The following is a 12,563-nucleotide window of genomic DNA, read 5'->3' on the forward strand; positions in this document are numbered from 1 at the left end:
ACCCCTCTTCCTGCACATGCAAAATTTACTCATATTCCAAGACATAACTCAAATGCCTTCCACCAAGCTTTCCTTCGTCACGTAGTGAAGAATAATCTCTCCCTCGTCTATGGTCCCATATTATTTTCCAGCTCCTTTGCTACAGATCCTTGCGTTTTCTACTCTATTTATCCCTATCATGTTTGGTTCATTTCAGTATCCACTGCTAGACCTTGCACATCATAAGCACCCAGCCAAATGTTGGTCAGTTTAAACCTTCCAAGTCAGTAAATTGTTACCCTGGTAGTCAGAGGGACTGCTAAATGTGGGCGGTCCACTCCCCATACACTGGACTGCTCTAAACTGTTGTGTCATTGATTTTTACAAGGCAGGACCCAAGTGTTGTCCTTTGACCTCCACAGCAAGGAATCTCAGCCAAAAACAGAAGGGACAAGCTAAGAATGCACATGGTCTCTACGAATAATGGTCACACTGTCAGAGGAATGACAGAATTGAAGGGCAGGGAGACCTACACCTCTATTTTATCTTTATGTCCACATTCCATAACAGCCTGTAGAATGTTAAATGATTTGCTTGGGTCAAGACGTGAGCACCTGACTTTTTTCTCGACTGGAAGAATGGCAGCGCCATTCACTGTCACCTTTTCAGTATAGCATGAACTTTATAACTTCTAAATTTAAAGTGGGATTACATTACCTCGCACTATTCTTATCAAAATGGCCATGCACTCAAGGAGACAACTTTGACCTAAAGAGAGTTTCTCACCGCAAGTTCAGCACTAATAGAACTAGTGAAGATCCCATGCCCCTAATTCCCTTTTAGGAGTACCTTCCAGAACCGGAAGTTGTGCTTTGTAAAAGCTATCCAATTTATGAGTCTTTCTAAAGAATGCTTGAAAGCAGTCCTGAAATGCTCCAAAAGTGGTAGCATGAATAGTGGCTAAAAAGAAGGATTTCTAAAAGATGGTTTTTATCAAAGGTCAGATGGCTTCCTATCTAGAAAATACTCAGGTATAAATGTCACAAAGCTGGGGCTCGCCTCTTTAATTGGAAACCAAGAAAATCAAAATATTGTGTAAGGGTTTCTGAGGAAATAGACAAGACAATGGTCTGTGGAAATCTACCGTAAAGACAAAGATAGAATGAGAAAATGGCCCTCGGGTACTTTAAAAGCCTGAACACTAAGAAAAAAATAATGATTGAGATCAAGAAAATGGCTTATTAGCAACACTGCACGATTTATTAGCAATCAAATATGCAGATAGTTCTCCGTTCACTCAAAATGCCTCTGAATAATTGTGACCAATAATTGTGCTACTCACTTAGTGTTCCGTGTCTCTTATTTGTCACAGCAAACCTGTGAGGATACCTATTTTAATCTCCTTATTATACAGGTGGAAACTCAAGCTTGAAAGATTTAGTAATTTTTCAGGTTCTGCTATGCTTAGCACTAAATTAATAATAATAATAATGGTTAGCATCATTCTTAGGTGCTTAACGAGCTTTCTGTGTGTAGGCACTGGGCTAAATTTTACATAAAATTATCTCATTTAAACCTCATAGCAGTAATCTTGTGCGATAGTTACAAACCCAGGGATTCATGGTCCATTAAGGGAAGTAGCTTGCCCGAGATTGCCCGACACCAGGATGGAAGTAATACGACTCTACCCTGTAAGCACAAGCCACGAGTCTTTACAGGCACACAGCTGGTGAGTGGCAGAGCTGGAATCAGAATCCAGGTAGAGGGGCACCTGGGTGGCTCAGTCGGTTAATCGTCCGACTCTTGGTTTTGGCTCAGGTCATGATCTCATGGTTTGTGACATCGACCCCCACATCGGGCTCTGCCTGCTTGGGATTTTCTCTATCTCCCTCTCTCCCTCTGCCCCTCCCCCGCTCTCTCTCTCTCTCTCTCTCTCTCTGTCTCTCTCTCTCTCTTTCTCTCTCTCAAAATAAATAGGGGCACCTGGGTGGCTTAGTCAGTTAAGTGTCTGACTTCGGCTCAGGTCAAGATCTTATAGTCCGTGAGTTTGAGCCCCATGTTAGGCTCTGTGTTGATAGCTCAGAGCCTGGAGACTGCTTCGGATTCTGTGTCTCCCTCTCTCTCTGCCGCTCTCCTACTCATGCGCTCTCTCTCTCTCTCTCTCAAAAATAAATTAAAATTTTAAAAAATTAAAAATAAATAAATAAACATTAAACAAAAAATTCAGGTATATATCATTCCGAAATCCTTCCTCTTTGCTGTTGCTCTATACCGATGCCTGTCCTGGAAGGTTTTCTATTAACTAAATGATCCCACTCATGACCACCCTAATCAGCACCCTAATTTTGACACTAATGCTGAAGCAACTGGTTATAAGACCCTAGAATACAGATATTTATGATGTAATTTGTTTTCCCAAAGCATTTCAACAATCAAGATAGGCATATACTCACTCTGGGGTTCCTGTTAAGCACTAAATTACTTTTTTAATTACATAAGTGAAAAATCAAGGGAATCTAGTCTAAGAGAAAAACTATCTTTCACCTGAAAAGAGATTATAAACTGAAAAAAGAAAAATATACACGGGATAGTCTGCTGCCCCTGGCAATATTCCTCAACAGAGCCCAAGCAAATACCATGGACATAAAACAAGAAAGGAAGTAGAAACCTTTATTCTCACCAACTGTAAAATGTTCTTTTATTCCTTTATTTTCCAGAAAAGTACCTTACTTCTAAATACTTGTTTATAAGTTCTTCATTCTTAGTAACAACTGCATCATTGTATATGTGCTCGTGGGAGAAAATGTGTGATATTGAAGCTCTGTGCTGAAAATGTAGCATCTCTTGCACAAAAATAGCTAATTTACCATCTAGTGGTTTTATTTTTATTTTATTTTTGTGTTTTAAGAGAGAGAGCACATAAGCAGGGGTGAGGGACAGAGAGAGAGAGAGAGAGAGAGAGAGAGAGAGAGAGAATCTCAAGCAGGCTCCACGCTTAGCACAGAGCCCAACATAGGGCTTGATCTCACAACACTGGGATCATGACCTGAGCTGAAATATCGGGATGGACCTTTATCCGAGTGAGCCACCTAGGTGCCCCTTAAATTTTTTTAAAGCTCTATGCCCAACATGGGACTCAAACTCAGGACCCCAAGATCAAGAGTCACATCTTCTAACAACTGAGCCACCCAGGCACCCCTTTACCGTATAGTCTAAATGAATCCCACTACCTAAGATGCCAGTGAAATATATTCCACGGATGATTTTCTAGTCAATCTGTTCCCCTTCCTTTTCTTCCCCTCTTTGGAGTTTTTCTAATCCTATCCCTCCCTGCTTGCTAACACTTGTAGCTAAAGATGAGTTAACTGGGGTCACTGAAGTTTTTCAACCCAGCAGATTGTATGAGCAAATTGGTTAGCATCATTATAGCAACAGGTGTCAGTGGCCAAGTTCTAGTGGCCGGGAGCACAATTAGCAGAGTTCCCCAACTCAAACACCTCCTCCGGGTGGAATGTCTGTTTTGCACTTCTAGAGTTAAAGCTTTGATCAAAATGGGCCACAGAGCCAATTTGGCATCGTATTTTAATGTATACTCGAAAACACGGGGGGGTTTTTTGGTCTACCTTTAAACTATTTTATCCATATTATTCCTTCTCCTCATGATAAGGAACTAAGGAATCAAGTGAAAACTTGAGACCTTGTGGTAGACAGCCGTAGACCTTAAGTAGTCAGCATTTTGAGTAAAAAGTTGCTGGTTGACGTTAAAAGTTGTGTTTTAAGAAGTAGTGATCAGGGATCAGAAATATGTTTATAAATTTAAACATGTTTATAAAATTTAAATATGTCTATCTTTATCAGTTTGAATTTCACTATTTCCAATATTTGGCCATAATACATATTTCTAAAAGCCCAAAAAAGAAACAAATAACAAGAAACGGTCATTAATACTAGGCCAATTCTGCAGAATCTATGTTATATATATGGTTTAGATCCCTCAGGGCAGATCACCTGGGTATCCATCAAGAGATTTCTGGAGTGCCTGGGTGGCTCAGTCAGTTAAGTATCTGGCTCTTGATTTCAGCTTAGGTCATGATCTCATGGTTCGTGAGTTCGAGCCCCGTGTCGGGCTCTGCACTAACCGTGCAGAGCATGCTTGGGATCCTCTCTCTGCCCCTCCCCTGCTTGCTTTCTCTTTCTCTCTCTCAAAATAAATAAATAAATTTAAAAAGAGAGAGAGAGAGGTTTCACTTTTATTTTGTATAAAATTTTGTGTGTAACTGTATTTTGCTGAGGAAATACTCCTTGGTCCTTGTCAGAATCTCAGGAGTGAAAGAAAGTGTCTTGGAGAGTTTTTCTACCTCTCAGTAGAGAGAGAAAGTTATCCCACTTATTTCCTTTATTATGCATAAATTGAAACCAATTTCGTTTCAACTTTATTTGTAAAGTAGCACTTACCAGAGAACCAATTTCTGGGAAAGAAAAGATATAACAGACAAGTGGTGAAAATTCAGAGTACTGGTAAGGATCGTAGTGAAAGCTACCTTGTCCTTATTATCCTCAATGTGGAAAAAGTTATTATCCACAGAATTGTTATGTTTCATTCCATGGTCAGTCATCAAACAAGGAAGGAATAAACAAGATTCTTCACTGTTTCATCACGAGTATGCGCCTTGCTCAAAATGTATTAAAGGAGAGTATTGTCATGATGCTATTACTGAATAATTAAATTAGGCCAATGTTCTGTGGATGTGGAATAATGTAATTTACTATGTTGAATGATTAGCCAATCAGATTTCTCTCATTTTCTAAGGCAATGGATTGACTAAAATGTGACCATAAACAAAATAGATTTTATTAGGCATAATCTACTTTGTAAACAAATGAAATTAATTCTTTGCCTGACCTAAAGCTTTGAAAATGAAAGACCAAAATTGAACACATGCTTCCAATTTTGGTTCTGTTACTAAGATGACACTTAATATAAAAGTTACAATTTAACTTCCCCTCAAGTATTCCATACTTGATACTAAATGACTCTTAGAAATATGTTCATCAACAGATGGGAGCCACTTATGGCCTCATAAACTCCAAAGCAAGTGAAATTATCTCTGCCAAATAGAAAGATTACAAGAAAGCCTCATCTGGTTATCTCAGAGATGATTAATGCATTGCATGTTGGTTCAATGGTACAATGAATATTGACACATAATCACCCTTCCTATGAGAGAAATACGGAAGAGACGAATGCTAGTGGTCTATGTTTTTAATCAATCACTAAGCAATTTCAGCACGTGCCCTGTGTTTGGAGCTGAGCTCAGTGTGACAGAGGATGTGGAGGTAAGTGCCAGCACAGACCCTGTTCTAAAGGGATTGTCTCTCTTGAAAGAGAAGACTAGCATCCCTCAAGTGCTATGTGTGGATAACAGAGTGTATTATTACTTACTTGCATATTAACTGAACCAGTATAGATACTGTTGGAGTTCGGAGAAGCCGACAATCGACGAAAAGTGGCCAGGGAAGGATCATGGAGGACTTGAAAACAAAGTTATTTAGATTTGATTCAGCAGGAAATAGAATGTGCTGGCAATGAAGCTTTTGGAATTGAGAAATGACCTCAAGAAAATTAGTGTGGAATTTTCTTAAAACCATATCCTGTATTTTCCTTTTTGCTCTGTCTCCAGTGGTACCAGCCACCAATCTGTCTCCAGGCTATTCTGCTTCCACTCCTACCAGGCCCCCAGTCCATGCTCCACTTAGTCGGGAGAGTTTTATAAAACGTCAGTTCACATCATGTTATCACCCTGTCCGAGACCTCCGGTGGCTAATATTACACCTCTGATGAGACCCAAAGTCCTTCCTGTGATTTCCACGATCTGATTTTCCTACAAGATATGGTCCCACGCTCCCCTTTGATTTTATCTTAAGTCACTGTGCCCTTCTCGCGACAACCACACGGGTTCCCCCTGCATCCTTCCACCTGGCCAGGTGCATCCCCAGGCGAGGACTTTGCACTCGCTGCCCCTGCCTGAGATGTTTGTCTTAATGACCTCTGCTCCAGCAGCTTCTCCACAAATAGATCTTCTCTAGACGTCTATTTAATGTAGTCTCTCCGTTCTTCCCACAACTCACTCTATGTCACATGGCTCTGCTTCAGCAATTGTTTTCTGGTTTATTTATTTGTTTATTGTTCATATCTACCTTCACCCAAAGAACATAAGTACCATGAGAGCAAGACCCTTGTCAGAGTTGTTTGCCCCAACACGTTTAAGAGTTCGCATATTAGGTGCTCAATAAATACTTCAAATGAATGCCTTGCTTAATTAATTCTACTAGCAGGCAATGGCAGTAGTCTAGGCATGAAAAAATGTGTATAAGTGTTCTATTGATAGTGAGAATAAACACTTTAGATGGAAAAAAATGAATAGAATTTGGCACCTGAGTACGGGAAGTGAAATAACAAATTAAGACAAGATCCCCAAGGTTACTGCAGAAGGGTGAGACTCTCGGCAGAAATAAAAAAGTGGTGGTTAAAAGCCACATTTCATGAGTATACACCACCTATAAAGCATGATGTATTTATTCCATTTGATTTCCACAACTCTATTAGAGGCCTCAGATGGGAGGTTGAGTCGGCTACCACCGAGTTGCTCAGTTAGATGTCCTATTCCAGTGAGTGACATTGATTTGGCAGAAAAGTATTGGTCTGATAGCCATTGACAATTGCAAGTAAAGCAGTGTGTGTATATTCATCCAAAACCCACTCTCACTAGTCAGCCTCTCCCTATGGCCTTGGTCCATGTTTCCTTTCACTAAAGCAGACTGAATTCCTGGCAGGGGTCAAGACAGGCAAACTGACCTTCTGTGCCAATTAGTATAAATATATCTCTCCCCGCACAGGAGGAAGCATGCTCTGAACTGGGGAATCTCAATGAATGGAGCCTGAGTCACAGATGTGGCAAGAGAGTCTTCCCATTGATCTGAGAACTGGTCTAGAAGTACAAGTCTTGTTTCTGGTGTTCGCAGATGAATGATGCTCGGAACTATCCACTTTCAGTTATCATGCTGGCTACAGGCTAGTAACTAGTGGCCTTCAGTTATGGGAGACCCTCAGAAAATTCCCCGTGTGGAGCCTGAGACTTCCCCTGTTGGGTACATTTTTCCCCTGTTTGGAGAGTAGGTGGAATGAATAAGCTGTGATATTATTTCTGAGCAAGGTACACCAAGATGTGTTTGTTCCTTTCAAGGAGAAGATTACAGAATTGTATTAAGGAAAGGGAGGTGATGATGCCATCTCTGAAGGACCTTCAGAGAATTATGCTTGCTTGCTTTATGATATCAGTGTCTCTATAAATAGGTTAGACAGAAAATCCTGTTCATCAGTGTCTGGATGAGATTTGTGGTTGGATATCAACAGCAGCCCTGTTCCCCCCCTTGGCATCGCTGTTCCTAGGGCTCAAGTAGCTTTGGACTAGTAGGGAATGGGTGGAGGAAGAAGCATTTCCCCAGGTATATGCCACTTCCCGGGACTTGGACTCTGCCTAAAAACAGCAACAGAAAGCGTTGGACGGCCCCCAGCACCACCACCCCCCTTGGCCAGTGTCACAGTTGCACTTACCCAGGCTGGGCTGCAGATGGCAGGCGCCTCTCTGTGATCCTCCCAAGTCCTGTAGGAGCTCAATCTGTACCAGCTCTGGGGAATGAGGTTGTATTGATACTGAAGACTCCCAGCCTCAGGCCAAGGGATCAGGATCAGTGCCGCTCCTACCGGCCTCATGAAGAAAGGGTGACCAAAAGAAAAACCCATGGCCATGACCATTGATGCCTCTTAGTATCCATTTCAGTGACATCTTGAATCAAGTACAGTCATCTTCAGGAGAAACAACTCATTTTGGAAACCCCAAAAGGCTTCAAAATTTAGATTGAAATAATATTCTTAAGATAAAACTGATAAAATTTATCTTAGTGCACGAAGAGATAAGACCTACAAATATGCATTTTGATCAACACTGTTTTGACAGAGATCCACTCATTCTGACCCCCTCATATGGTAACTCACTCTACTGCCCCTCGCCTCTCTGTTCTCCTGCTTTGCTATGAGTTTATGTCTTACATTCTTCCTTTGCATTCCTCCTCAGACTGAAATCCCAAAAAGAAATCCGTGTCGGCATGGCCTCAAGATCACCATGGCATGATCTGGTGCCCATGGCAACTCTCTGCTCCTAGTACAGGGCCCAGGTAACCCATGGTAGCACCAACGTGTGAGGTGTCTGCTCTAGACTGAGAGGGTTGGGCCAGGCTTTGGGGAGGCAGTCTTGAGGAAAGCTGAGTTGTCAAATATGCAGGCAAGTAAGCCAGAGGGGCCTGTGTGTCACTTGAAGGTGCTGACCCAGGCAAATCTGATCTGGGGCTGGCAGATGCTTAACCAAATAAGACAAATGGAATGTGTTCCTGCCAGTGTCACTGTTGCTCGCACAGTGTGGCCGTTCCCAGAACTCAAGTAGCTTTGGACTGGTAGGCAATGGGTGGGGAAGAAACGGGCCCTTGCGTGTACACGGCTTCCTGGGACTGAGTTCTCACCATGCTGACACCCTCTACTCCACCATTACCTTGACTCAGTCATTCTCTTGGACTCTGCTTCTCTTTAAGGCTGATGTTATTTATTTTTTCTCTTTGCCAATAACGAGCCAAACCTCTCCATGTTTTCCAGTCTAGAGCCAGAGGGAAGATGGATAAATAGATTTAACTAGTCACTGTCCACACCTGAGCAGAGTCTGTTGCTCCACACTTTTTCACTGGTGGCCAGCTAGCCTATGGATAAGCTGTCCTTAAAAAGCAGGTGCTCACTCCTAATTGGTGCTTATCCCCACCACTTCTTAGAGGAATAGGGCCTGTTGCTGTGGTCATTTCACTCTGAAGTTGGGAAGGCCGGCATTCTGGATGAGCTGTCCAATGTCAAGGGAAAATCAAGAAAGACACAGAGACAGGATGCATTAACATTTTGGAGGAACCAACTATGTGGTCAGGAACTGTACTAGGTACTTTAAAACTGCATTTATCTCATTCTCAAAAAGACTCCTTTCCTCTTGCCATCAGAGTGTCAGAATCAGAGGGCTGAGATTTTAGGATACATCTTGGGTAAATGGGTCCAAAGAGAACTTTTGTTCAAAGTTGGTTCTAGGTCACGGGGCTGCCTGCCCCGGGCAAGAGAACTCTTACAGAGTTCTCTTACAGAACTCTACGTAGCCTAGTTCGGCTCCATAGGACTAGGTTCCATCTGGTCATAAGGTGCTCCTTTTCTCAGCCTTATTTTATGCGTATATACACAAACTCATTGTGAACACTTCCAAAGGGCAAGTGACACTTCCAAAGAACAAGGCGTTGGGATCCTGGACCCCAGCCCATGCCATCACTTCTATTTCAACATGTCCAAGAACAAATATTAGGATTCTCACTTTAAAAATGGGAAAACAGAGAACCAGAATGTTAATTGACTTCCTGTCACAACACTGGCTGTGCCTTTGTATATTCTCTCGTCTCTTAATATCTCCTTGCATTTTGGCCAGACTTCCAGCGACTGCCAACACCTGTGACTCTGCCTGAAGTTGTCTACCCTGGCCTCCCATAGAGCAGGCGAGAGTTGCCAGACCTCTTCCCTTTAGGAGCCATCAACCAAGGCTGATGGGATTTGATGGGATAACTCTGGAGCTTTGAAAGTTCCCCCAGTGGAACAGAAATCCAGTTCCTACTGTGCTAACTTGCTTAAAAATTCACCCTATGCTCTCTGCCTTCTCTTCCCTACCTTACTTCCCTACTGTCCTACAAGTATTTGTTAGAATCAACTCTAAATTAGCAACTTACACTCACATCCTTGACTCAAGGTCTGTTTCTAGGGAAACACAAATAGACACTGCCCTAAAAGGTGGGGAACCTGGTGCATCTGGCTCAAAATTCTTTATATACTTTATACTTTATGCTTTCGTGATCTATCCAGCTACCGTGTTCCTGGCTTCACAAAAGCTTTCTTCTCTCTTGCACTTCCCTCGCCATCCCATGGAAGCACCCCACCCCTCTCCTCCACTGATCACCCATGTCTCTGACCCTCCCTGGTCCACCCCAAGTCAGTTTCCAATTCTAGTGTCACCTCATGGACTCATTTCCTTTGCTTTCTAACCCATACCTGTAACACCACCACCTGCTCCCATGGAAGGAATGAAAGAGGGAAGGAAGGAAGGGAAGAAAAGAGAGAGAAAAAGAAAAGACAACACAAAAGCATTCCAACCCAGGGCAGCGGGCTCCTTCTCCCCATCATACTCCCCAAAACCAGAGCAAGAACTGTCTAGCAACTGCATTCTCTAGAAGAAGGTATTGGAGTCAAGGTTGCCTCCCCCCATGTCTCCTCCAGAACTCTCTCATACATACACATCTTTGTTGTTATCTTCAACTCAAGGGGATGAGAAGCTGGTTGACAATTATTAATTTTTAGAAAACTAAACATTAACATATTGGAGATATTAAGGAGCCATATTTCAAATCTATTAGATATCGAAAATTCCAGTGAAATATCAAAATCCTTGCAATGAAACATCCAATTATTCTACCTCTTTTATTGCAAATTGACTTTATTTGTGACTCTCATCCACACTTGACATGTGCAGGCGCACCTAGAAGAAAAATTGTGAGGACCAAACATTCTGAATGCACGTTATCATGTTGCAGCTCCTCATTAAAGTTTTGAGTTTCTTTAAAAAGCAAAATGTTTTGCCATTTCTTCCTGGGATGGACATAAAGAACTGGAATGTGTTCCTGACTTCTCCAAACTCACTCCACAGAGTGACTTTGGGCAAGTTATTACACAAGTATTTTTATTTATCCATAAATTTAAAAACAATAGCCTCATTTTCTCAAGATAACTTAGAAGACAGATAAAATGATAAATCTATAAAAGCACAATGGTCTCCTTGTAGAGAAGCCTTATCTACTTACATACATTGAGGTTATGTCTGTTTTCAGCTTCAGATGGTCTTGCCAAACGAGTGAGCAGCCCTGTTCTTGGGTGAAACTTCCCCGCTGACGTAATTGACATTTCACTACATCCTCAGTGCTCATATCTTAATTTTTCTTAGCTTTAACAGGAAAGAGAGAGAGAGAGGAATTAAATCCAAAATTGAAAGAACTGGCAAGTGCAATTATAATTTTAGTCCTTGCATGCAAGGTGACTATAGAAATTAGTTTGTTGGCTCAGCTTAAATAGCCTCACTACTGAAACTATTGTTTTGTGTTCAAGCAGCTTAAATGATTTGAAGGTTGCAGCTTAGAGAGAGCTAGAATTCGCTAGTTTCTCTCTTTACCCTCTAGCTCCAAGTGTTCATTATTTCTTCCTGTGACTGTAGTTGTGATTTCTTTTCCTCTGTTTTCTTTCACTGGCTTTGCCACCACTTCCATTGATCTTTTTTCCTTCCCATTTCTGTCTCTCAATTGTCCTCTGCCCTCTTTCTTCCACTCAGCTTTATCCCCATTGAACATTTATCATAGACACTTAACTTTGTTGTGTTTTAAGTGAGAGAGAAGAGGAGAAAAGGATGTCAAAAGCAGAGGAAAACCAGTGATATTCACCTAGAAAATACTTGTCACATAGAGATGCTCATAAATATTTAAGGAATAAATCAATAAAATATCTATCATTTATAGAGAACATACTTTGTGTTAAGCACTCTACACATATTTCTTATAATTCTACACTGCAAGGGAATGCTGTTTTTCTCTCCATTTTAGAGACAAGGAAACTGAAGCTTAGAAGAACTAAAATAGGTTAGGCAAGGTTTCTGTGATAGAAAATGAGAGAAAAGGGGCACGAAACCAGGTCCTCATGATTCAGAAATTCTGGTTCTCAACTGCCATGCTCTCTTGTGACAGACATATGCTTGGTGCTTTACTTACATCAATTCATTTAATGGGAATTAAACAAGGAGTAAATTACTTGATATATTGTGCAGCTGAAAAAAGCCACAAATGAGTAAGACTGAGGTCGGAAGCACAGCATTAGCAATAGCTTTGTCAAGTTGGGCCTGTTACGTCATCTCCCTGAGCTTCGAGTCCTTCATCTGTAGAATAAACATATCCATGTCTTGTCTTGGGTTGATGCAGCAGTTAAATGAGCTTGCTCCATTCCCCCTGGCTTTTATACTGGGCAAAGAAAATGAAGAAGAATATTCTGGAGAGAGAAAATAAGTCACAGAGACAGGAAACAAATGATTTTGCACAGTCCACACTTTCTCCAAGAAACCCTCCCTGCCCTCCAAGCTGGATTGAATGCCCCTTTTTAATGCTCTCCTGGCATCACCTTCTTCCTGTCTTGCCACCTGCCATAAGTGTGGTAATTCTTGATTGTCTTTTCTGTATCTCCCTCCCCTCCCCTCCCCTCCCCTGCCCCTGCCCCTGCCCCTGAGGCCGCCTCATACTAGCAGGGACCAGCTGAGACTTAGCTGGCTATTCCTCCAAAATGCAGCCCAGAGCCTGGCACACAGTTAGTGCTCAGGAGACATTTGATCAGTGAATAACTGAAGCTGAAGAGTAGGAGATGAGGA

At 41.8% G+C, this 12,563-nt stretch overlaps 1 protein-coding gene and 1 long non-coding RNA gene across 9 annotated transcripts in view; one reads left to right on the plus strand and one right to left on the minus strand.

Moving 5' to 3' along the window:
* Positions 1-12,563, plus strand: part of CHST9 (carbohydrate sulfotransferase 9) — a 242,499-nt gene that overhangs the window by 218,368 nt on the left and 11,568 nt on the right. The gene's annotated exons all lie outside the window — the stretch shown is intronic.
* Positions 1-12,563, minus strand: part of LOC131490250 (uncharacterized) — a 94,938-nt gene that overhangs the window by 28,159 nt on the left and 54,216 nt on the right. For all 4 annotated transcript variants that reach the window (XR_009251006.1, XR_009251003.1, XR_009251005.1 and 1 more), the window contains 2 exons: positions 10,963-11,102; positions 7,595-8,687 (listed from right to left, as the gene is read on the minus strand). This is a non-coding gene — a long non-coding RNA (uncharacterized LOC131490250). The remainder of the gene's footprint in view (positions 1-7,594; positions 8,688-10,962; positions 11,103-12,563) is intronic.

The sequence above is a fragment of the Neofelis nebulosa genome, chromosome 11 (assembly GCF_028018385.1).
Source record: "Neofelis nebulosa isolate mNeoNeb1 chromosome 11, mNeoNeb1.pri, whole genome shotgun sequence".
Lineage (NCBI taxonomy): Eukaryota > Metazoa > Chordata > Mammalia > Carnivora > Felidae > Neofelis > Neofelis nebulosa.